The sequence below is a fragment of the Rhinolophus ferrumequinum genome, chromosome 6 (assembly GCF_004115265.2).
Source record: "Rhinolophus ferrumequinum isolate MPI-CBG mRhiFer1 chromosome 6, mRhiFer1_v1.p, whole genome shotgun sequence".
NCBI lineage: Eukaryota > Metazoa > Chordata > Mammalia > Chiroptera > Rhinolophidae > Rhinolophus > Rhinolophus ferrumequinum.
In genome coordinates, this window is record NC_046289.1 from 40648761 (window position 1) to 40671406 (window position 22646).

General features: G+C 37.0%; 1 protein-coding gene across 3 annotated transcripts in view; it reads right to left on the reverse strand.

Annotated features, from left to right (window-relative positions):
- The window catches only part of GNG2 (G protein subunit gamma 2), a 109680-nt gene that overhangs the window by 72735 nt on the left and 14299 nt on the right, over nucleotides 1-22646 (reverse strand). Inside the window, exon 2 of one of the 3 annotated variants that reach the window (XM_033109066.1) lies at nucleotides 18835-18871. The exons of 1 other annotated variant lie outside the window; for it this stretch is intronic. The gene's annotated coding sequence lies outside the window, so the exon portion shown is untranslated. Of the gene's footprint in view, nucleotides 1-18834; nucleotides 18876-22646 lie in introns of all 3 variants that reach the window. One more of the 3 variants, XM_033109065.1, reaches the window with a different exon arrangement.

Consider the following 22646-nt stretch of genomic DNA (forward strand, 5'->3'; position numbering starts at 1 on the left):
TAACTTCTCTGAGACTGTTTTCTCATCTGAAACAAGGGGATCATGCCACTTTGGTTTTTGAAGATTAAATGAAATAAGTATTATAAAAATTTTAATACATAGTAGATACTCCCTAAATATCAGTCCCCTTCCTCTCTGCCTTTTAAGTTTTAGATTACAATTGATTCTGCAATGGGACGGTGGTCAGAAGCATTGATCCTTTCTACCTAGTGTTTTTAATCTCCCATTTTGAGAATTGATAAATCAGCCACAGTATGGAGAAATTCCTGTTTTGGACCCAAAGTGTAAAGTCAGTGACTCTTTAGGGTTGGTTGGATATGTGAAAATCTTTCTTTAGCTTCCCCAAATAAATGACATCTTGCCTGGATAATTTTTTCCATAAAGAGAATTGCAGATGTTTCATTTCCTTGGGGAGTTCATGGTCTCAATTGTGGCTACATCTGAAATCAGTATTTTGAATGTTATCTGGCCTTTGTTCCAGATGTTTTAAGATTTCTTTCTCACTGAAATTTGAAAATGTTGCAAGTAATGTCTTGGTATCATTCTCTAAATGTTAATTTCCATTTATAGGCTAAGTTTTTAGTCAGTGCTGGAAACACTTTATACCTTAAATTGTTGATTCTTTAAAATATTCCTCCTACCAACTCAAATAGTTACTCTGTTATTTTCAAATTAACACACTGCTCAATTCTAGAAATGAGTCATTTTGGTCTGCAATTATTTACACACTTTCATTTAAGCCCTTTAATTTTGGATTTGATTCTGTAGTTAATAAGCATACGTCCTTAATTAACTATTTATCAGTTCTCATTGTAAACTCTTTACTACTTCTAGAAATGTCCTTAGTTGTGATATTGCAATTTTAACTACATGGTCTTTGTTTCATGGCTTTATGTCTTTTTTCTTATCATTTAGTGTATATTTAAGTCATTTTTGGAATTCTGACTGACACTTTTTACTTGTTTTGTATCAGATAATTTTAAAGTTTATTGTTTTTTTAAATTATTTCATAATTTTGTTCTTTGGAATCGCAACATTTAAAAATTAGTTGAATTATTTTGAAAATTCTTTTTTGACTTGTTTTTTGGATAGTGATGTTATGTTATTGAATTTTTTTGTTTGAGACATTTTTATTGGCATTTGAACAGATTTAATAAAGAAGGCTGTCTACACTGCTGCTTAGGCCATTCGTTTCCAATGGGTAAAAATGTTTCTTCTACTTATAAATTCTAGTCTTTAAAAGTAAATACAGGAGAACTTTATTTTTTGTAGCTAATGGTAAAATTCTTCCAACAAGTGATATTATCCATCTACCTTATATGTTGAGGTTTTATCTTCAACTAAGCCTGTGTTCAACAGATAAAATTATGCTTCAAAGAAAATTGAAATGTAAATATAATAATTAGTTTCCTTGATTAAGATCCCACTTTTAACAGTCTTGGCTAATCCAGAACTAAAAGAAGAGACGACGTGCCTGTCACACAGAGCTCAGAGTGCTGCCTCCAACTATAATATCGTTGTCCCGGTAGCAAAGTTGAAATGAGGTGAAGTAGCACAAAGCTCTCCTTTAACATTCTTTAAGTCCAGCTTAAAACATCTGTCTCTGGGGACCAGAACTAAGGTCTCTGTATTTCAGTCTGAGAATATTCTTTAGCACTAAGAGAAGAAAAGCTATTTATTTTTATATTTATTTTATACGCAGACACTTAAAGAAATTTCCAATTCCAAACGACAGAGAAACTCTTATATACTGAGCATTACATTTCAAAAGAAACTACAGTATCTATTTGAAAGCAATTAGAAAATATTTTTAAAAGATATAAAATAAGACTTGAACAGAGAAACATGTTTCCTGGATGGAAAAAAAATGAATATAAAAAAGGTTATTCTTTACAAATTAATATATGATTTTAATGCAGCTTTAATCAGAATCTCTAATGGTTGTTTCCCCATTTTTAGACTGTAACAAAGTGAATTTCAAGTTTCTATGGAAAAAATGCCAAATAATACCAAGAAATATTGAAAAAGAAGAGTGAAATGGGACTCAGTTGCTTTTCTACATATTAAAATCTAAAATAAAACTATTATAACCAAGATGGTATCGTATTGACACAGGAATAGAAAATAGATCCAGAAAACATAACACGAAGTACAGAAATTGCTACAAGTATATGTGAAACAATATATGACTGAGGTAGCATTTTAATTCTATAGCTATAAGGCTTTTAAAGTAAATGGTGTCATCAGACTGGCTATACATTTGAAAGAACATAAGGTTATATTCATACCTCATACATAGACAAATATATTCCAAATGGATTTAATATATGTATATAAAATTAAATCAATAAAAAAATTGGAAGAAGAGTTAGGAGAATATTTATATTACCTTGGGTAGAGATAACTTTCCTAAGCAAAATAAAAAAACCATAAAGGAAAAGATAGATATATGTGACTAAATTTTTTTTTGTATGGCAAAAGATAGTAAAAACAAAATTTTAAAAAATGATAGACTGGGAAACAAATAACTGTATCATATAAATCAGAGAAAGTTTTACAATCTCTAATAAACTAAGAACTCCCTACAAATTGAAAGAGTCAAATAATGTTATTAGAAACATGATCAAAGGATTAGAAATGAGAACTCACAGAAGAAGAAATAAAAAGAACAATGAAAATATATGAACAATGCTCCACCTCACCAAAATTCAAGGGAATATAAATTAAAATAGAATGTCATTCTTCACCCAGTAGAGTATTAATACCAGGATAACTAGAATATAGAAAGCAAGTAGGCTCATACTTGCCAGTGCAAGCCTGAACTGGTACAGTTATTTTGGAAAGAAATTTGGCAATGTATTTTAAAATTTAAGATGCATGTGTCTTTGACTCAACAACCCACCCTTTTGGGATTTAACCAGAGTAAAGCACTGTACTATAAGGATAGGTTAGTTAAGGGAAACACAACAAAGGAGACCATAATTTCTCTCCATAGGGGACAGTGGAGTGAATACTGTGCAATCATTGATATGAGTTAGAGCCTCACCTATGAGCTGGATAAATGTCTGTGACATTTGTCATTTAAAACACAGTTGCACAATAATGCTAATGTTTGAAAAAATCCTCAAAGACACGGTATGTATACATATGCTTCTTGAACTACACAAAATTTCTGATATGTGTGTGACTGAACTACACAAAATTTCTGATAAACAACTGCTTTGGAGCTAATAAAATGGCAGTCTCATGAGTCTCAACATACATTTATTACATATTTATGAGCATTAAAAAAATGTGGAATGATTAATTCCCCGGGGCATTAATACTGGTTGCCTGAGGGAGGAGAGAGTTAAGGAGGAAAGAGGAAATTAACTTCTTCACGCATCTTTGTATGGTTTTACTAGTTTAAAAATTTGCAAATCAAAAATATTTAATACATAAAACTGTTTAAAGAAAAATAGAAGAGAAATGAGACTTTCAGTCTCGATAGTACTTGAAAACATGCATGTAGGAGCACCATCGACAGCACTGGACCATGTGACTTTATCAAATGTAGTAAACAAAGACCAAGTTATTTCCTGGTCTCTAACCTTGATAGTTCAAAATGAAAAATCTAACCCATTTTTGTTATTTAAAAAGAGAATTTCAGAACATATCTGCAATAAAAGTAGTAAAAATGAAAATTCACAGGACATTATCAACAAGTGGAGCTACAGGAACACTTCCATGCTGCTAGTGAGAAGTCACCATTCCCCACAATTTACCTCGTAAACTTGAACATTGCATAGCTGATGACCTAGCAGCTGAATTCCAGAGTACATGTCCTAGAAAAACTCCCAGATGAGGAATAGAAGACATGTACACCAGTATCAGAGCAGCATTTTCATGACAGCAAAAGGCTGGAGGCAACCCAAATGCCCCAAATGGATAGAATGGATAAAAAAGGGTAGTATATTTCATACAATGGAAGAACAATACTGATGCACTGATTACTACTATATAGTGGTGAAACTGAGGGACTTGTAACTACACACATCCACCGGGATAAATCTTAAGACATAATGTTGGGTACAAATCCAAACCAGAGAAAAAACATGATTCCATTTCAAAAACAGGCCACACTAAGCAATATAAGGAGAAGCAGTGGAATGACAAATATAAAGTCCAAATTACAGCTTGCTAGGAAAGGGAAGAAAGAAGAAAGGGGTCAGGAAAGGCAAACAGGAGTCTTGAAAAGTGAGACTGACCATCAGTAAAACTAGGAAGGAAAAAAAGAGGAATGGATGTGTGTTGTTTTATTAAAAGTCTTTAGGTGTGTGTGTATGTGTGTATATTCATGTACGCTTTTGGTGTATAGTACATTTCACACAGGCACGCATGCATGCACACACAGAAAGAATCTAGGACAATGTCTGCTCGTGCCTACAAAGCCCATCCTATTACTGGAGAGGCCATTCTCCAGGTATACTTTGCATTATAGATACCTAATATATAAATGAATGGATATATTTCTACAGTAATACTCAAAGGAACATCTTTGGGAGCTATGTTCTTCCAGGGACAGGATAAAAGAGAAAGTTTTCCTATGCAATTTTGTGTAGTGCACCAGGAGCTGGAGAGAATATACTACAGAAAACCCTCAGATAAATACATGCACTGACTTAAAAATTTTTAAGTCACTTGTAGAAACTTCTATATGCTAAATCATAACAAAAAGCAAAGGTAACATTTCTGAGTAGAGTTAACATGGGTTTTGTTTTCATCCTAGGTTAATACCTCTCACCACTTCATGATTAAAACTAAATGACACCAAAACTCAAACTATGGCTAGTAATTTTTTCCAGAGTAGGAAAAAAAAGCCTTTCTCAAGGACAAACGCTGAGTCCTCAGGAAACACTGATTTCTTGAGAGTAGACCAGGTGGAGCTCTGTTTCCAGTTATGACAATGTTGGTCCTGATTCACAGCAGTTGAGCAACTAAAAGCATTCTAAATAAGGCGGTATTTCACCAGGTGAAGGAAGACAATTAGAAAGGGCGGAAGTCTGTCCTTATTCCCATCCTCTACAGCTGCTTGAAACCAAAGTCCTACGTCCAACGGAATGACTACTAATTCTGAGCTACTAGTTTCTTTTCCTTTCCAAGGATTATTTTGAGTATTTGGACTTCTACTTAACTTACTCTATTCTATCTACTGCTGCTAGGAGTTTGGTAAATAATCTAATTTAGTCCTGTATCTAATTTAACTAACTAAGGCTAGAGGCAGGGGTGAATGCATGTTATTTTTAAAAGGAAAGGAAAAGACAAAAAGTCAAGGTAGCTACAGGACCTTTATCATCTCAAGTAAAGCAAAACAACATCATTACAGTACTACCTCCCAAAATATGACTTATTTGCAGATGTGACATTTTTACTTTCTAACGCTGGCCAAGTTTCACTTTGTGCTCAGGACCTGAAAATGCAGGTGCAGCGGATCAATGAGGTAAACAGCTTTAAGTTTTCCTTTTAGCATACAACAAAAAAAAAAAAAAAAAAAAGGAAGAAGAAGAAAAAAGAGAAATTAAATTAATTGCTACTCTTGAATGTTTTTACCCAAAGTTTTACAGATTGCTTTTCAAACATAATAGCCTTATTGAAATACACATGCTGTAAAATTCAGTCTTTTAAAGTGCACAATTTAGTGATTTTTAGAATATTCACAGAGTTGTGCATCTATCATCACTACCAAATTCCAGAACACTTTCATCACCCCCAAAACCCACCACACCCTTTAGCAGTCACCCCCCTTTCCCCCTCTCCCTCCAGCCTCTGCAGCTACTAATCTACTTTCTGTCTCTATGGATTTGCCTGTTCTGGACATTTCAAGAAATGAAAACATATAACACATGACCTGTTGTGTCAGGGTTACTTCACTTAGCATAAGGTTTTAAAGGTTCATTAACGTTGCAAGCCTGAATCAGTATTTCATTCCTTCGTATGCTAAATAATATTCTATTGTAGAGGTACACCATAATTTCATCACTTATGGACATTTGAGTTGTTTCCTCCAGGTTGCTTATGTATGGTCAAGAACAAAAGAAAGCTTAGGAAGCAGAATGAACTGAATTTCAGCTCAGAGTTCAATCTAAGCCAGGGATTAATAAACACAATTACTGTTATATCTGCATTTATACCTAATTCTTGTAAACTGTGCTACTCCTGGAGGATATGATGAAAATGTCAGCTGTGGTAACATGGACTATGTGAAAAAATTTTCTTATGCTATTTATGAGGAAAGAAGAAGGGAAACTGAATTAAAACATAATTGATTATATCCTCCAATAGGTGAGCAGATAAACTGTGGTAAACCAATCCAATAGAATACTACTCAGTAATAAAAGGAATAAACTATTAATACATACAACATGGGTGTATCTCCATACAATTATGCTGAGCAAAAGAAGCCAGACAAAAATTAATATATAATATATGACTGCATTTATATAAAATTCTAGAAAATGCAAACTCCTCTAGAGTGACAGAAAGCAGACCAGTGGTTGCCTGAAGATAGGATTGGGAAGGAGACACTGTTACTGAGCATGAGGAAACTTTGGATGGAGATGTGCATTATCTTGATCGTAGCAATGGTTTCATGGGTTTATGCAGTTAAAATTCATCAACTTTAAATATGCATTAGTGTATGTCAATTATACTGTTCATCAATTATACCTCAATAAAGCTATTAAGGAACAATGTTTTTTAAAAAATGAGTATACCCCTACCTTCCGAAGTATTTGAATGACTGCTGGGTGGAAAACAGTCCCTTCCTTTTGAATATAACGTTTCAATTCATTTTGGAACAACTCAAATTATTCTCATTTGACACATAAGGAATTTGAGATTGAGAGAGTGCAGTAATTTTCCAAGGCAGATGCAGTCAGTACTAAGCCGAGATCTCTTACTCTTCATCTCCAAATCCACGTTCTTTGCACCATACCACAGTGCCTCTCACTGTTCCTATTCCAGACCCGACTCTTTTTTTCTGGAATCCTGGGTCCCCGTATTTCCCAAGTCAGGGAATTTTCTGGTCCATAGAAGAGGTTGATGCTTTAGGGTGGTATTCGAAATTTATTTTATTTTGCCTGCCATCGTATGCTGCCACAAACACTTCTCCAACTATGTGGATTTGTCCGATTCAGTTGATTTATTCAACTTCAGTGAATCAGAGTGGTTAATCTGGATTAGATCAAGGTAAGTAACCAGGTCCCTGGGTCCCAGGACTGAAAATAATTTGTGTAAGATTAAAAGCAACTGAAGAAAACAAAAAACTGGCTACTCAACCCACCAGCTTTGCATTGTACTCCTTTGGGGCAACAGTCACTCCTTTGATTATGGGAGGCCCAACAGTGTGGATCATTCCGGGTTGCTGAGGTGTCTACCTACTTTTTGCTGCCCCTTCCACCAAACTTGACCTTTATGTTGAGGTTGTCATCGCATCTCTGACTAGGACAACCACAGGGGTGTTTCCCTCCTTTAGATGACCTTTCACCATGCAAACCACTGAACTCCATCCAAATGCTAGCACTGTATTGGGGCCCATTTGAACATGGGCTATGACCTGGATTAAGTAAAATGAATGAAAAAGTGAAAGTTGGTTAAAACAATTTTTTGTTAAGATACCTCGATTTGGGGAGGAAACAGTGCTTTCTTTCATGCAAGACTTTCATAATGAAGGTTAACTGTGCTGGACATTATATGTTCGAATTTGCCATCCTCCATCCTGCTCCACCCATCTCAAGGCCCGAGGAGACTAAACTGCATGGACTCAGCAGCAGGCTTCCTTCTGCTTCCTCTTCCGGTTGGGTTCGGTCAATGGGGAGCACGAGCCGATCAGAGGGAGACAAGAATCATTTCAGGGTATTTGCATCCTGGGATCCCTGCCTGGGGGGGTCATTATGATCTGGCTACACCCCTTTCCTGGAGGCCACATCTCCACTCAGGAGATCTTCTCCTCCCAGTCCTGGTCCCTTCAGGCCAACAGGTGGTAAAGGAGCCCTGGAGACATGCATTGTCCCTTGCCGTTTCCCTATACTCTGCCCACATCCTTGTCAATATTCTCTTTATTAAGCTCTCCTAAAATGAATAAATTTGAGGATGTCAGTTGCTTCCAATACAGCTGACATTTTCTGAGGGCTATTTACAAAATTGACTTATTCCAGGTCCTCAGCTGATATGAAAACACTGCCATTCGTGGGGCTGATATCACGCCCAGGCAAAGACAAACAATGGCCAGGGGAGGTGTGGAGTGGAGTGGTCCAACAGCACTGACTCAAGCTTACTGCACTGAAGACTGTGTAAGGTAAAGGCATATTCAGATAGACTTCCCAGAACAGTATAGGTGGTGGATTCTTTTCTCATATTTTAAAATGTGAGAGATGTAAAACATTTTCACATTGCTGTATTATGCTTCTCCATGCTTACAAATCCTAGCTCCATGGTGCCTTCAACCTTTTTGCATGTTATTCTCCCTGGATTGAGACTTGACACCACTTTTGGGGTTCTAATGATCATACATAAAGAAAGGGATGTTTGCTACACCAAAAACTGCCTGAATGGCAAATCTAAGAGAGAGAACAGATTTCAGAGTTGCCATCTGTTTTCCCTCATTAAAAGGTATTTCATATGTAGTAAAAAAAAAAAAAAAAAGCTATAAAAGTGAAGCGATGTTTCCTGTGTCATGCATAAGTTATAATCTCAAGTAAATTTTTATTGGTTAGAGCTTATATCAAAGATATAAGTCCTTTAAGGAAAAAGACGGATCCCATCTAAGCCACAAACAACGAACGTCCCATTCCCAGAATATATCATTCCCAGTGAAGTATAATTAGAATAGTAACTTGAAGGTAGATTTTCTTTGATGATTTTTCTCTGATGAAGCCAAAATGTCATTTAGCATGCAACTGTAAAGCTCTTTGAAGTGAAAAAGCTAAAATGTTGAAATATTAACACGGTGCTTTGTTTTTGCTTGGTTTCAGTGTGCATGTGTGTGTGTGTGAGTGTGTGTGTGTGTGTGTGTGTGTGTGTGTGTGTGTGTTTGCCATAGATTAGGGCTACAAATTGAAAAGAGAAATTCATTGAATTAACCTGAGTCAGCAAGGTAATAGCTATCCTTGTATTCACTGTGAATATCTATAAGGACTTAAGAGTATTTGAAAGGAGATATCAAAAGAACTCTGGCAGCTTCCACTTAATTCTGCATAACACCAGATGGCTCTTACAAAGCTCTCACTTCTCATTTTCTAAATGAGTGGTAATTTCATTCTTTCAACTTTTCCTAACTCAATGCAATGTATCAATGAATAATACTATCTTGTATTTATACTGCATTTTACAATTTACAAAGTGCTTTCCTATTCTTTATCTCAACTAATCTTTACAGTGCAGTAGTCCCCCCATATCCGCGGTATCAATTTCTGCTGTTTCAGTTACCCTCAGTCAACTAACTGCAGCTGAAAATATTAAATGGAAAATTCCATGAATAAACAATTCGTACATTTTAAATTGCATGCTGTTCTGAGTAACATGATGAAATCTCATGCCATCCAGTTCTGTCCCACCCGGGACATGAATCACTCCTTGTCCAGTGGATCCATCCTCTACACTACCTGCCCGTTAGTCACTTAATAGCTGTCTTGCTTATCAGATCAGACTGTCACAGTACCACAGTGCTTTGTTCAAGTAGCCCTTATGTTTCCCCGAAAACAAGACCAGGTCTTACATTAATTTTTGCTCCAAAAGATGCATTAGGGTTTATGTTCAGAGGATGTCATCCTGATAAATCATGCTAGGGCTTATTTTCCGGTGAGGTCTTATTTTCGGAGAAACACGGTAATAGCCTAACACTACATCACAATGCTGCGTCATTCACCTCACTTCATCTTATCACATAGACATTGTATCATCTCACATCATCACAGTAAGAAGGAGGAACTCAATACGGTACTTTGAGAGAGAAAAATCACAGTCACATAACTTCTATTACACGATATTGTTATAATTATTCTTTTTTTATTATTAGTTACTGCTGTTAATCTCCTAATTTATAAATTAAACTTTATCATATGTATGTATAGGAAAAAACATAGTATATATAGGGTTCAGTACTATCTGAGGTTTCAGGAACCCACTGGGGGGGCTTGGAACGTACCCCGGTGGATAATGGAGGACTACTGTAGTTCAGATACAGTCAGAGCAAACATTATAATTCCCATTTTATAGATGCTGTAACTACGGCCTGGAGATATCAGGACTCTTTTAGTAGCAACTTGAATTAGCTTACGCAAAACAAAATGAAAATGTATTAGCTCACATCAACTGGATTCATAGATTCTAATTGTTACTATGCTCTCATTCTTTCCATTTATCTATCTATCTGTTTGTCTCTCTCTTTTGCTTCCCTCACCCCTGCCCCCATGCATGGAACTTCATTCTCTCAGTAGACTAAAACAGAGACTAAGAAAGGATGGGACCTCTCCTCCCTCAACTTGAGTTGGAAAATTCCAGAGGAAGAACCTATTGGCCCCTCCTAGGTTGCATGTTCACCCTTTGAGCCAGCTCCTATGGTCTGGGTTGAAATACTATGGCTTCCCCAGTATGGGTCAAGTCCCACTTCTGTGGCCAGTATTACCCAAACAAACACACAAAACAGGAATAGGAAGAGCCAGTGAGGAAATTTTAAGCAGAGAGTCAGCCACCCTAATTTGTATGTACTGTATGAAATAATTTGCCCAAGAGACAGAACCAGAACAATTTCATAACCGATCGTCAGGCTGCAAGCCCAGCACCCTTCCCCCTTCACAGCCTGTCACTGTAGGAGGCACGAAGGGGTTTCTGTGCCTCTCTCTTCCCCACAGTTACCAGTGTGGTCTGGTTCAAGACTAAAACTTGGAAGAGGCTCATGTTCTAGTCGTGATCCTATCACTCTTCAGCTGTGCTCATGGGCAAGTTACTTAACCCCTGGGAACCACAACTTCCTCCTTTGCAAATTAAAGTAAACAATTCCTGCGTCACGGGGTCACCAAAAGGATAAAGGGAGATAATGTACTCCAGATGACTTAGAAAATTATAAAGAACTACCTTAAGGTTTATAACTGAAGTTCTGTATGTAAATTTTACAGAGGCTAAAATTACACGTTGACATTCTTCAGTTACAGTCCTCTCTACCACCAGTCTTCTAATAGCATCACTTTGGTTCTAACATTTTTACTCTTTCAGTTTTAAAAGGCATATTTCAAAAAGAAGTGTCAAGTAGTGTCTCAAAATTAAACGATGTAGTCCAGAAGAGTAGCTTATGAACAGATGGTTTAATGGCATTTATCATGGTCACCTTTGCAATACAGATTAACCAGGAGATGGAAAACTTCTGGAAGACACACAAGAAACTATTCACAGTGGTTACCTCCAGGGAGCGGGGCTAGAAGTTGGTGTTTGAAAAGAAACTTCTAGTTTTCATTTATTCTTCTACTACTTGAATTTTTAAAAATCTCATACATATATTCTTTTCATAATTAAAAAAGAACTAATGAAAAATATAAAAGCATGGTTATCACAGAAAAGGAATATGGTATATACCCAGTATAGTGTCTGACACATTAAAGCTTTCAATAAATTCTTGTTTGTTGATCACACTAGGAATTTTTAGTTGCCGTATACCCAGCAAAGTAAAATAAGCTGCACTAGAATAAAAGCCAGGTTTCATCTCTGTGAATGCATGTTTTCATTAATCACATGGTGAGGAACGCTCATTACCACCTGCCGAGGATATGGTTTTAAACTGTTATACCTTCACACACCAAAAATGAAACCTCCTTTCTTAATTCCCAATTATAAAGCACAGTGCATGTGGCTACCTCTCAACTCTGTTAACCGCGGCTCTTGTAAGCACGCTGCCTTATTAATATCAGAGGATCCTGGGCTTCTAGGAACCTTTCAATTTTATAGCTGGGGGTTGCATGATATTTCTAAGAAATGAAAGGTTACATGGCAGCATATGCCAAAGCTAAAAGAAAGATTTAAATAGGATTTTTTCAAATGATGCAATAGCTATGAAGTTTGGATGCTATGTACTGGCTAAGTGCTATACTGGTTGCCTAGTTACATCTCTGTAGAAAGGTCAAAATGATTGTCTCTCAATCTAGAAGGAATTAAAAACCTTAAAGTTGCATCATCAAACCAAGGATTGTGTATGAAACCCCATGCAGTTATCCCTTAAAACGAGCTCCCATCAGACTCTGATCAGGTGACAGCCCTTGGGGGTGTCTAAGGAGCTATTTTAATAAAAGACATTTCTATATGTGAAATTTGTTCCCCTACTCACATTTCATTAAAGTTACCACAGCTGGACTTCCTGTTTTATCATATCCAATTTCAGTCTGCTACTATAGGATATTAAAAATCTTTCCAGCCTTGTTGATACAACTTCTATCTCACGACAGTGGGAAGAAAGTCCAGTATCTTAAACTGCTAAACTTAACAGACAAATTTTTATTGTGATCAACTTTGCGAAGTTTAGGCCACTCTATAATCTAGTAACAAAAACTATGCATCTTAATAATAAACAACTACTTTTTAACTCTCAGAGATGTCCCTCCTTTACCCCCTTGAGATTTCCTTATTAGTTCTGCCCGGCAGGCACTTTTAAGTCTAAATATCCCAGTAATGAGACAAGATAGAACAACAATTTTGGTCTAGAAATTAAAATGGATGCAGATTTCTTCCAGAATTTTAAGATAAAAAGAAGCAGTCTTTTTTTTTTAATCTCTTAAAGTTCACGTGACATTTTTTTAATTGAGGGAAAATTCACGTAACATAAAATTAACCATCAACCATTTCAATGTGTACAAGTTAATGCCATTTAGTGCACTCACAATATTGTGCGGCCATCACCTGTCTAGTTCCAAGACATTTGTATTACTCCCAAAGAAACACTGTACCCAGAAGAGTCATTTGGATCTCTTATTTATATTTACTTTCCGATTTTTCTTTGGAAAAGAATAAAAGAATCTGAGTTTAAACGACAGCATAATGATTTGACCTCCTTTCATTTCTGCCAGAACTTGTTTGATTCACAAAAAAACAGCAGAGGTTTGAAGCTAAAGTGAGGCTGGCCTTAACAAAATGAAACCAAGATCAGCAGTCCTAGAAGGAAGGATCCCCAAAGGGGATTGAGGAGAATATGAAAATAATTCACAGTTCTATCCAAGACCTATCCTTGTCAGAAACTCACATCCTACCTCCATGATTGGTAATGTGCAATTTTTTTTTTGACTAAAAAAAAAGAAAAAGAATTGAAAAAGCATTCTTTGTACCTATCAACAACTAGGACAGTTTGGAAGATAGGGAACAATTAAATATAATATATTTAAACAAACAAGCAAATAAGTAAATAAACAGATAGATAAATAAATAGATAAATAAATGACCTGGCTTCTAAGTGTCAAATGTCTATTCTGGGGACAGCTAATTTATTTTTCTTTCAAGTACATTTATAGTTCTCTTTGCTTAGTCCCAGTGGCTTAGAGAACAAAACTTTCCAAATGCAGGTCACAGAAATGAAAGGGATGAGAATAGGAGCTTCAGTGTTCCCATTTTCTCAGTATGGCTTTGCAATGGATGACACAGGGCAGGGAATCAGGGAAGCCGGGAGGAAGGGCTGAGCAAGAGTCTTTACCCAGATGCAGCTCCTTACATCAGGGTAAGCAGCTCATGTTCTACCCCTGGGAGATCAGGAAGCCCCACGTTCTTAGAGCTGGATAAGACTCCAAGACATGATCCACTCCAATCCCTTCCTCTTGGGCATTCAAGATAGTCTTCTTAATACTTATCTATTCCTGAATGAACAGTCTGTGCCATCTCTTGGGGGAAAAGTTCAATTTTGTTATACAAAAGGCGGGATTCAAGCTGAGAGAGCTCCGTATTGCGTGGCAAACTTGGGTTTTAGAGTTTCCATACATACTAATATGCTAAAAACGATGCATAAGGTCCTGTGGTCACCTCAATAACAAAGTCATTGAAGCTGTGATTGTCAGAGCATTATGCAGGCGCATGCAGGTAACACTGGAGAATTGAAAGGGCAAACTATGAAATGGAATATTTCATAAATGTTGCTGGTTCTTAGGTTTTAGTTTTTTTGTTTGTTTGTTTGTTTTAAGTTGGTTTGGGCAAACATGTATATGTGGATACAAATTTTCCACGAGTTAGACTCACCCCTATCTTCAACCCAAACCCTGAGGGTTACTGTCATTATTTAATTCAATCAAAATTACCATTTTAATTCAACATGACAGCCATTTTCCATTGTTAGACAGCTGCAGTGACCACCTGTCCTGATTTGTCCCAGGATTCTCTTAGTTTCAGCCCTGAAGTTCCCATGTGCCAGGAAATACCTCTGTCTTAGATAAATCAGGATGGTTTGTTACTCTATTGCTAATGCTAGGTAGGGCCTTTGGATCTGCATTGCTGAGGTGTCTAGAAGAGGATAGAAAAGGGACTTGCTACAAAAACGGCTGAAAAATTTAAATGGCCATCAAAAATTTCCGGCTATATTCTATGCCAGAGATGGTTTTCAAAAAATAACCCAGTGATCTATTTCATTCACTAGGCAAGAAATGCTTTCTTACTTTGTGGGGATGACCTCCTAAGGTATGGAGGAAATTAAACCAGACCTAGAAATCAGATATAGTAGATACCACTATAGTGAGCTTCTGAAATATTATATTTTCCCTTCAATTTCCACATTTTAGAGCCCAATAAATAAAGTATAATATGACAGGCAGACATAACAGCATAAAATAAAAATCTCACATTTCTTTGGTGCTATTCAAAGACCTTGGAACCTGCACACGAAAGGCAAACTTTCCAGAGTTGGAGAAATGCCAAAAGCAGCATACTCTCCAGAGTCCACACCCGTAGTACCAGAAAGTCTGGCCAAGAAAGGTGCCGTTGGACTTCAACCTGTCCACTTGATCCAAAGCCAAATACTCCAAAAAACCAAAAACCTTCAGTGCCTGTGTCTATAAAACAGGATTTGCAGAGTCAAGACAAGAACTTGCTTCATCAGCTTAGGAACCCTAAACCTTCTCTAGCCAAACAATAAAATGTTAGACAATCTTATCTCTGCTACCTGAGGCATTTCTACCTTTTAAAGAGATTGAAACAATCTCTTTTACTTTGGCGTAGGCAGAATAATAGCCCCCAAATAGGTCCTTAATCCCTGGAACCTGTCAATATGCAACCTTCCATGGATACAGAGATGTTGAAGGTGTGATTGATTAGATTAAGGAATCTGAGAGGGGGAGAGTATCCTAGATGATTCAGGTGTATCAAATCTTATCAGACGGATCCTTAAAATCAAAGCAGCTTTCCTGGATGAGTTCAGAACTAAATGTAATTACGGTTGAAAGACACACAGATATGCAACGATGTTGCCTTTGAAGGTGGAGGAAAGGGAACTCTAGTAGCCATCAAAGTCAAAGAAAAGTCCCTGGAGCCTCCAGAAAGGAACTGCAGCTCTGTTGATACTTTGCTTTTAGCCCAGCGAGATGACTACAAAAACTAACCTGAAGGACTGGAAAATAGTAAACTTGTCTTGTTTTCTACCATTAGGTTTGTGACAATTTGTTATAGCAGCAATAGGAAATGGATACATCCTTCATCACCACTGCTATTCAATTTGTATGATGCCTGAAGTAGTATTTTGCTTTAAACCCCCGTATTTGACCATTAATGTTTAATTTGCTTCTCTGTATAGCCATGAAAAAATAGATTTAATATTAGAACAAATATGCTCAAAATCCTTCCCACAGTGCAAAACAATACTTTCTTTTGCACATCTATTTTTTTAGTTTCTTTCTTTAGTTTGTTAGCACAAAGACCACTTACATAATAACGACTGAGCATACCTAAAACTAGTAATTTTGTATGAAGCAAAAGTGCTTTTAGGTGAGAGAGGGAAATGCCAAATAACCTCTTTAAAGTTGTATACTAGGACACAGTAGTTCTCAATGTCTCCCTAGGGCCATCTGGATATCACAACGGCTGGAAGACACGATTGGCTTTATGTGAGCCGAGGACAGGATAGAAAGCACAGTGAAGAACTGTCCCATTCAACATGCCTGCAGCCCCCACTGAGAAATTCTGCTTGGATTGATTAAACCACTTGAGAACATTTATGAAAGAAATCAACACAAATATCAGACAAAGAACACCAAATACTTATAAAACAGTCTTTATCAGTAGTAATATTTGGTACAATGTAGGGATGGCTCAGTCCTCATCTATAAGATATTAAGTTCTGAACTCCAAAAGAAACTCATTATGGGGTAGCAAAAACTATCCATAATTTTAAAAGCAGACACACACACACACACACACACACACACACACACACACACGCCTTTCTTTTAATAAGCTTTAGATCTGGAATTCTCAACTCTGGGTGCACATGAAAATACCTGGGAGCTTTTAAAAACTGCAGATGCTCAGGCCCCTCTCCCAGGGATTAGGATTCACCTGGTCTGGGTAGGTTCTGCATATCAGTGTGTTTTGAAATGCTTCCTTGGATATTCTGATGTGCAGGTAGGACTGGGAACCACTGCTCTGTACCCATCTGTGAGCTGCCTACTGGCCCTATCCACTAGGACGAGGCCACTCCCCAGATTTGAATCCTCTCTTCCTGTGTTTGTAGCCCAGTTATCACCACCCATCTAATGTCCCAAAAGAGAAATCTGGGGGTTATTCTAGATGTCTTTTGCTCCTTCACATCTCGTCTTTAGGCAGCACTTCCATCAGATCTCCCATATCAGGCCGGTCATTTCCACACCCAAGACCTCTATGATTTCCCTTCCATTAGTCTCGCTCCACGTCTGTATCCTTTACTCTGCAGCCTAAGGAATTATCCTTAAAAAGAATTATGTGCCGTTCTTTAACTTCCCACCCAAACGAGAGCCCACTCTTGAGCCTGGCACTTAGGGTAGCTACCCATGTTTCATCAGTCTGCTTCTCAAGGCACATCTTTTCTGTCTGCTACCTCCCAACTACACCGCGGCCACTGTAAATTTCCAAAGGTTCCACCACACTTTTGGGGGCCTTTGTGTACTTTCACACGTGATTCTCTATTCCCAAAATGCCTTTTCCCTAACTTTTCTGCTAGTAGTTCCTGTCATAGCTCAAATGACCCTTTGTCCATCAAGCGTCTCACCAAACTCCCCACCAGTTAGTCCTCTCCTCTATCACCCAGAGCACTCTGCTCAGGGCACTCACTGCAGAGACCTCTTTTTTGCAAGGTTCTCTCCAGACCTTGAGACAGAGAAACTCTGGGGTGAGGCCTGTGTGTTTTTCATCTTCATATTCCCAGAACCAGGACTTCACCCATTTGTTCATTCATTCAACTGTTGTATGAAATACATAACAAGTTCCAGACAACTTGCTAGATGCTGGAGGCAAAAATGGTTAGCAAGAGACACTATTCCTGCTCTCTTAAAGCTTATATTGTTGAAAGGGAGGCAAATAACTGGACAGACATTTATGATAAATTAAGAAGGTACATCAGAAGGTTGGAAAAAATGTTTTATGTTTTTAAGTTCCCAGTATATTAAGAAGTAAAAAAAATGTCAAAACAAGTTTTTAAAATTGTGGCATATTCTAAACGTTTACATTTAACAATTAAAGTTATGCGATGAGTGCCACCATCTTTTCATTTTGTCAGTGTATGTCCAATAGATAACCCCATCTGGAGATGACAAAAGTCCAAACTTGAGGACCTCGTAAATGTGAGGTGAGGAAAATGGGCTCTCTTATCCTAAGAAGGCTCTGATACTAGCAATTATTAAACATTTGCTAAAAGAATAAATGAATGAATGACTAACTCCAGTAAACTAAGTCAGGTTATAAGTGAGTTTCATTTTTATTAGCATTTTGCTGTAACCACTAATGTAAATAATCAATTAAAAATCCAACAACCATTTTCAAGTCACTGTCATATAATTCAATGGGGAAAGAAGAGAAATTGCTGGGGGTATCAGTGAAACAATACTGGCCACGAGTTGATAATTGTTGAAATTGAGTGAATAGGGATATAGAAGTTCATCATATTATTCTATTATATTTTGGTATATGCTTGAAATTTTTCATAAGGAAGTCAAATTTTAAAAGAGGGAATAAAAATCCCAGTCACTGATTAGAGGAAACTGTATCTTGGTTGGGGAGAGCAAACACATCATCACCTTTCTCAGCAATATGGTGACCTTTCAAATATACAGCCAGATTCAAATGGCTTTAGCTAATTTCAAAAGCCAAGTCAGCCTCTTCAAGAAGATACCCAACCAGCAATAAATTGACCTTCTGTTGTTGTTGTTGTTGTTGCTGCTGGAAAAGTCCTCACAATGTCTACAACCAATATGTTAAGAACAGGGTATACCCTTCTCTGATCTAATCTCTGATCTACCTGACATCTCTTTTTCACAAGATATGTCCTCAAAGGCTGCAACCAATTAGTCATGTTTGGTGCCATAGGAATATGTTTTGTTAAGGCAGCAACCTTAAGGGCTCTCTAACTCGAATTTTTAGAAGAAAACGGAAAAATCTGGGTGAGAAATCTGATTTTAACTCTCAAGGAGAGCCATTTTTCCCCCCTTTAAATCCTGAAGCCATGTCAGTATTGCTAAAGACTCTACAAATGTTTGATAAATATCACATGTTAAATGCTTTCATCTATAGCATCACTAAAGGTTATATTTTTTCTTCTTGAAGGTCTGGTTAGATTGAAGAAGATCCTAAAAGAAAATATTTCAGAATTCTTACCCCTTCAGTTCCCAAAGCCTGAGGCTCACTGGCAGGTCTGGCTGTCAAGAAAGCAGAGAGGAAAATGTGTTGTTTAGAAAAAGGAGAAACAGCACAATACAACAAGAGCTGAACAAGCAAATGAATGTTTCTGTAACTGGGGTTTGGTGGTGATGGGTAAATGGCTTTAAGAGCAGGAGGGTCTAACAGGTTTATATTTCTGAAACAAGAAGCAGACATTTTGTTAACTTTTCCTTTTAAGAAATATATTTATGAAAATATGAGTCCCTTTCTTTGTGAGTTTCCCCAACCTGCAAGAAAACATGAAAACCCAAAGTTGGCTTGGGATCCTGTGGGAAGCAGAGGCTATTACCAGTGAGATGAATGAGAACGAGCTTTCCTCCTGACCTAACTCGATTTGCTCCCAGCAGGACCCAAGTGGCAGAGACAGAACACGCTCTTGCTCCAGAAGTTAGGGGCAGAGTTGGAGTGCCATTTATGTGTATCTAGCACTTTAAGAGGGAAGATTGGACAAGTTAGTAATTATAAAAAACATCTTTAGCATCCAAAACTTCTGCAGGATGTTTAAAAGTAAGGGGGAGAGGGGATGGTAGGAGAGGGCAAATATGTGGTGATGGAAGGAGAACTGACTCTGGGTCGTGAACACACAAGGCAATACATAGATGATGTATTATAGAATTTTACACTTGAAGTCTATGTAATTTTACTAACCAATGCCACCCCAATAAATTTAATAAAAATTCAAAAATAAATAAATAAAAGACACCTATACCCCAAGGCACTAATGACCTCTGAGGATGTTGAGCAGATTTGGCTTAATTTTGCCTAGTGCCCAAGTGTGGTTTATATCTAAGAAAGTTCCTATGTACAGGACCATCTTTACTCCTGAAAAGCTATCCCGCACCCAGCTCAAAGGGAATTGCCTCCACCTCAGGGAGTGCTTTACCATTCCTATTTTGTTGGGTCTCAAAACAAAGAGGTACCTCACATCTAGAGTACTATGACTAACGGTGGAAATCAAATTTACATTGGGTCCTAGAACCAAAAGGACATCCATGTCTCTAACGATCTCACATTGCTTAAGACTAGCACATATGCTACAATCTCAACCCAACCTATTATATTCCCAGATGACTTTAGGGGATCATATGTTTTTAAATGAGCCCAAGTTATTAGAAAACTATTATCTCATTATTAATAACAGCAAAGGAAAAAAAAATGCCAAGGGCAAAAATAACCTATTTTCAGAGAACGAGCCCTAGGGATATCAATGATTAGTGGGACTTGCAAAATAAGCCTGTCCAAGGGTGCTCTGAGTCTAGCATGCTCATACATTGTTGGCAACAGCATAGATCAGCACAACCTCTCTGGAAAGCAGTTTGGGATCATTTATCAAGATTGTGAAATATGTTTTCAAACTGTCTTAGTGATGCCACTCCTTGACTTTATCAAAAAAAATAAAATGCAAAATGTAGATGAAGAATTATTACCAATGTGTTAAAAATAGCTTAAATATCAAATACAACCTATTAAATAAAACAGAGAAATTCCACACAATGGAACTTTAAAACAATAAATACAAAAAATTTAAGAAAGGAAAAATGCACAAGATATAAAGTGAAAAGAAAAAAATATAAAGTTTTATGCATAGTATAAGCTCAACTGAGTTTCTAATATATGTATTTACAACTACATATTTTTATAATACATTTTCTGTATTTTTCATGTGCAATATTCTTCTAATATACCATATATAATATTTTTAGTAAATATTATAATAATCTTTCTGATACATATTTTTCTAGAAAAAAGGACTGGAAGAAGATACATTAAAATGTAAACAGTATCTCTTTTGTATAGGATAATGGAAGTAGCAGAAATTGCTAGATATGCCCCAATATCTGCTCTCTTCTTATTCCATGCTTATAATAGAATTATAACTAGCACATACATGTTAAGAATAACTACTTTTCCCAGCTTCCCTTGCTGCTAGGTGTATGGCCATGAGTCAAAGTTCAATGGGATGGCTGCAAAAGAGATATGTGCACATTTTGGGTTATGCTTTCCCCTTTCCAACTTTCTCCCTTCCTACTGGTTATAGTAGGGGCCTTACAGCAAGCCTTGTTAGACCAGAAAGCAAGGGAAACATGCCAGGAATGATGGAACAATGTGATATAAGCCTGGGTTCCTTGATGATCTTGTGGAACAGAGCTCTCTTACCAGCCCTGGGCCACCTACTTGTGGATTGTTCTGTGAAAGACAATAACTTCTAGCATTTCTCAGCCTCTGTGAAATCAGGTCTCTTACATACAGTTCAACCAACAACCTAATTAATGAAAGGGGTCACTCTTATTTTTTTTACGATTTAGCATTTCTCAAATTTTCAATAATCACCACGAATTACATCGATCATTTCTTTTACAAAGAAAATTTTGAGTTAAGCTTTTTTTACTAATGTTAAGAAAATTAAGATAGCACAGAATGAAGTTTGGGTAACACGTGCCTTCTTCCCACATATGAGGAAAAAAATGAAATCTATAGTTTCGAGAAGTAGTTATTACATCACATGTCAGGGCATGAATTCCACACAAACTCTTGAGTTTTTATGACACTTAATCACACCCCATAGCACTTTATTCAAAGCCATTTGAAAATTTATTTTAATAAGGGAAAGTTGTTTAAATCAAAATAAAATCTGCTTTGAAATCTGCTTGAGAAATACTCTAAAAAAACAACAACTCTAGTCAATGTACTACAGTAGTTCCCCCTTAACCATGGTTTCACTTTCCATGTTCTCAGTTACCTATGGTAAACTATGGTTCAACAATATTGAATGGAAAAACCCAGAAATGAACATCTCAGACGTTTTAAATTAAGTGCCATTCTGAGTATTATGATGGAATCTTGCACCATCTCGCTCCATCCTGCCCGGAATGTGAATCAACCCCCTTTGTTTAGCATATTCACCGTGTATACACTATATACCTCATTAATCTCTTAGTAGTCATCTCAACTATCGGATCCATCGTCATGGTATATCCCAAAACTCGTGTTCAAGTCACCCTTATTTTACTTAATAATGGCCCCAAAGCACAAGAGTAGTGATGCTGGTGATTCAGATATGCCAAAGAGAAGACGTAAAGTGCTTCCTATAAGTGAAAAGGTATGTAAGTATAGGCCAGGTCCTATCTGCAGTTTCAGGCATCCACTGCGGGTCTTAAAATGTATCCCCCACAGATAAGGGAGGCTACTATATATTTATCCATTGAAGAGGATACCTAGACTTCTAAAAGTAAACTTAGAAACATTCTTTAAAAGTTTTGTATGTGCACTAACTTAAACCTTTAGTTTAAAGGTATCGTTTGTTCTCCATATAGCATCATAACTCTCATAATAATTTCGCTGGCCCAATAACTGTCCATCAGCCAAGCATATGCTTTGATTTTACTTTCCCCTGGAGGGGTAACAGATTTGGCAGAGCTCACATAACCTCCTTGGTCTCCTCTATGACAAAGGGGACTGCATTATAAGATGACTGTTCAAGATAAAAGAGTGATATCTACTCCACAAAACACAGGAAAGATACCTGGTGTACTTGGGGATCAGATCTGAAACAGTGGCCTCACTGAAACCAGTCTCTAACCATATTAGCATAATGTACTGAGGAGCCTTTAAATTTGCAATAATGTTATGTCAGTGGCATTTGGTGCCTTTTAGGGGATCATTAAAGCCCTGTGCACTTGTACACAAGACCTCAGGTAGACCTCAGAGACTTACATGTAATTATGTATCAGATAAAAAACATACCTTTC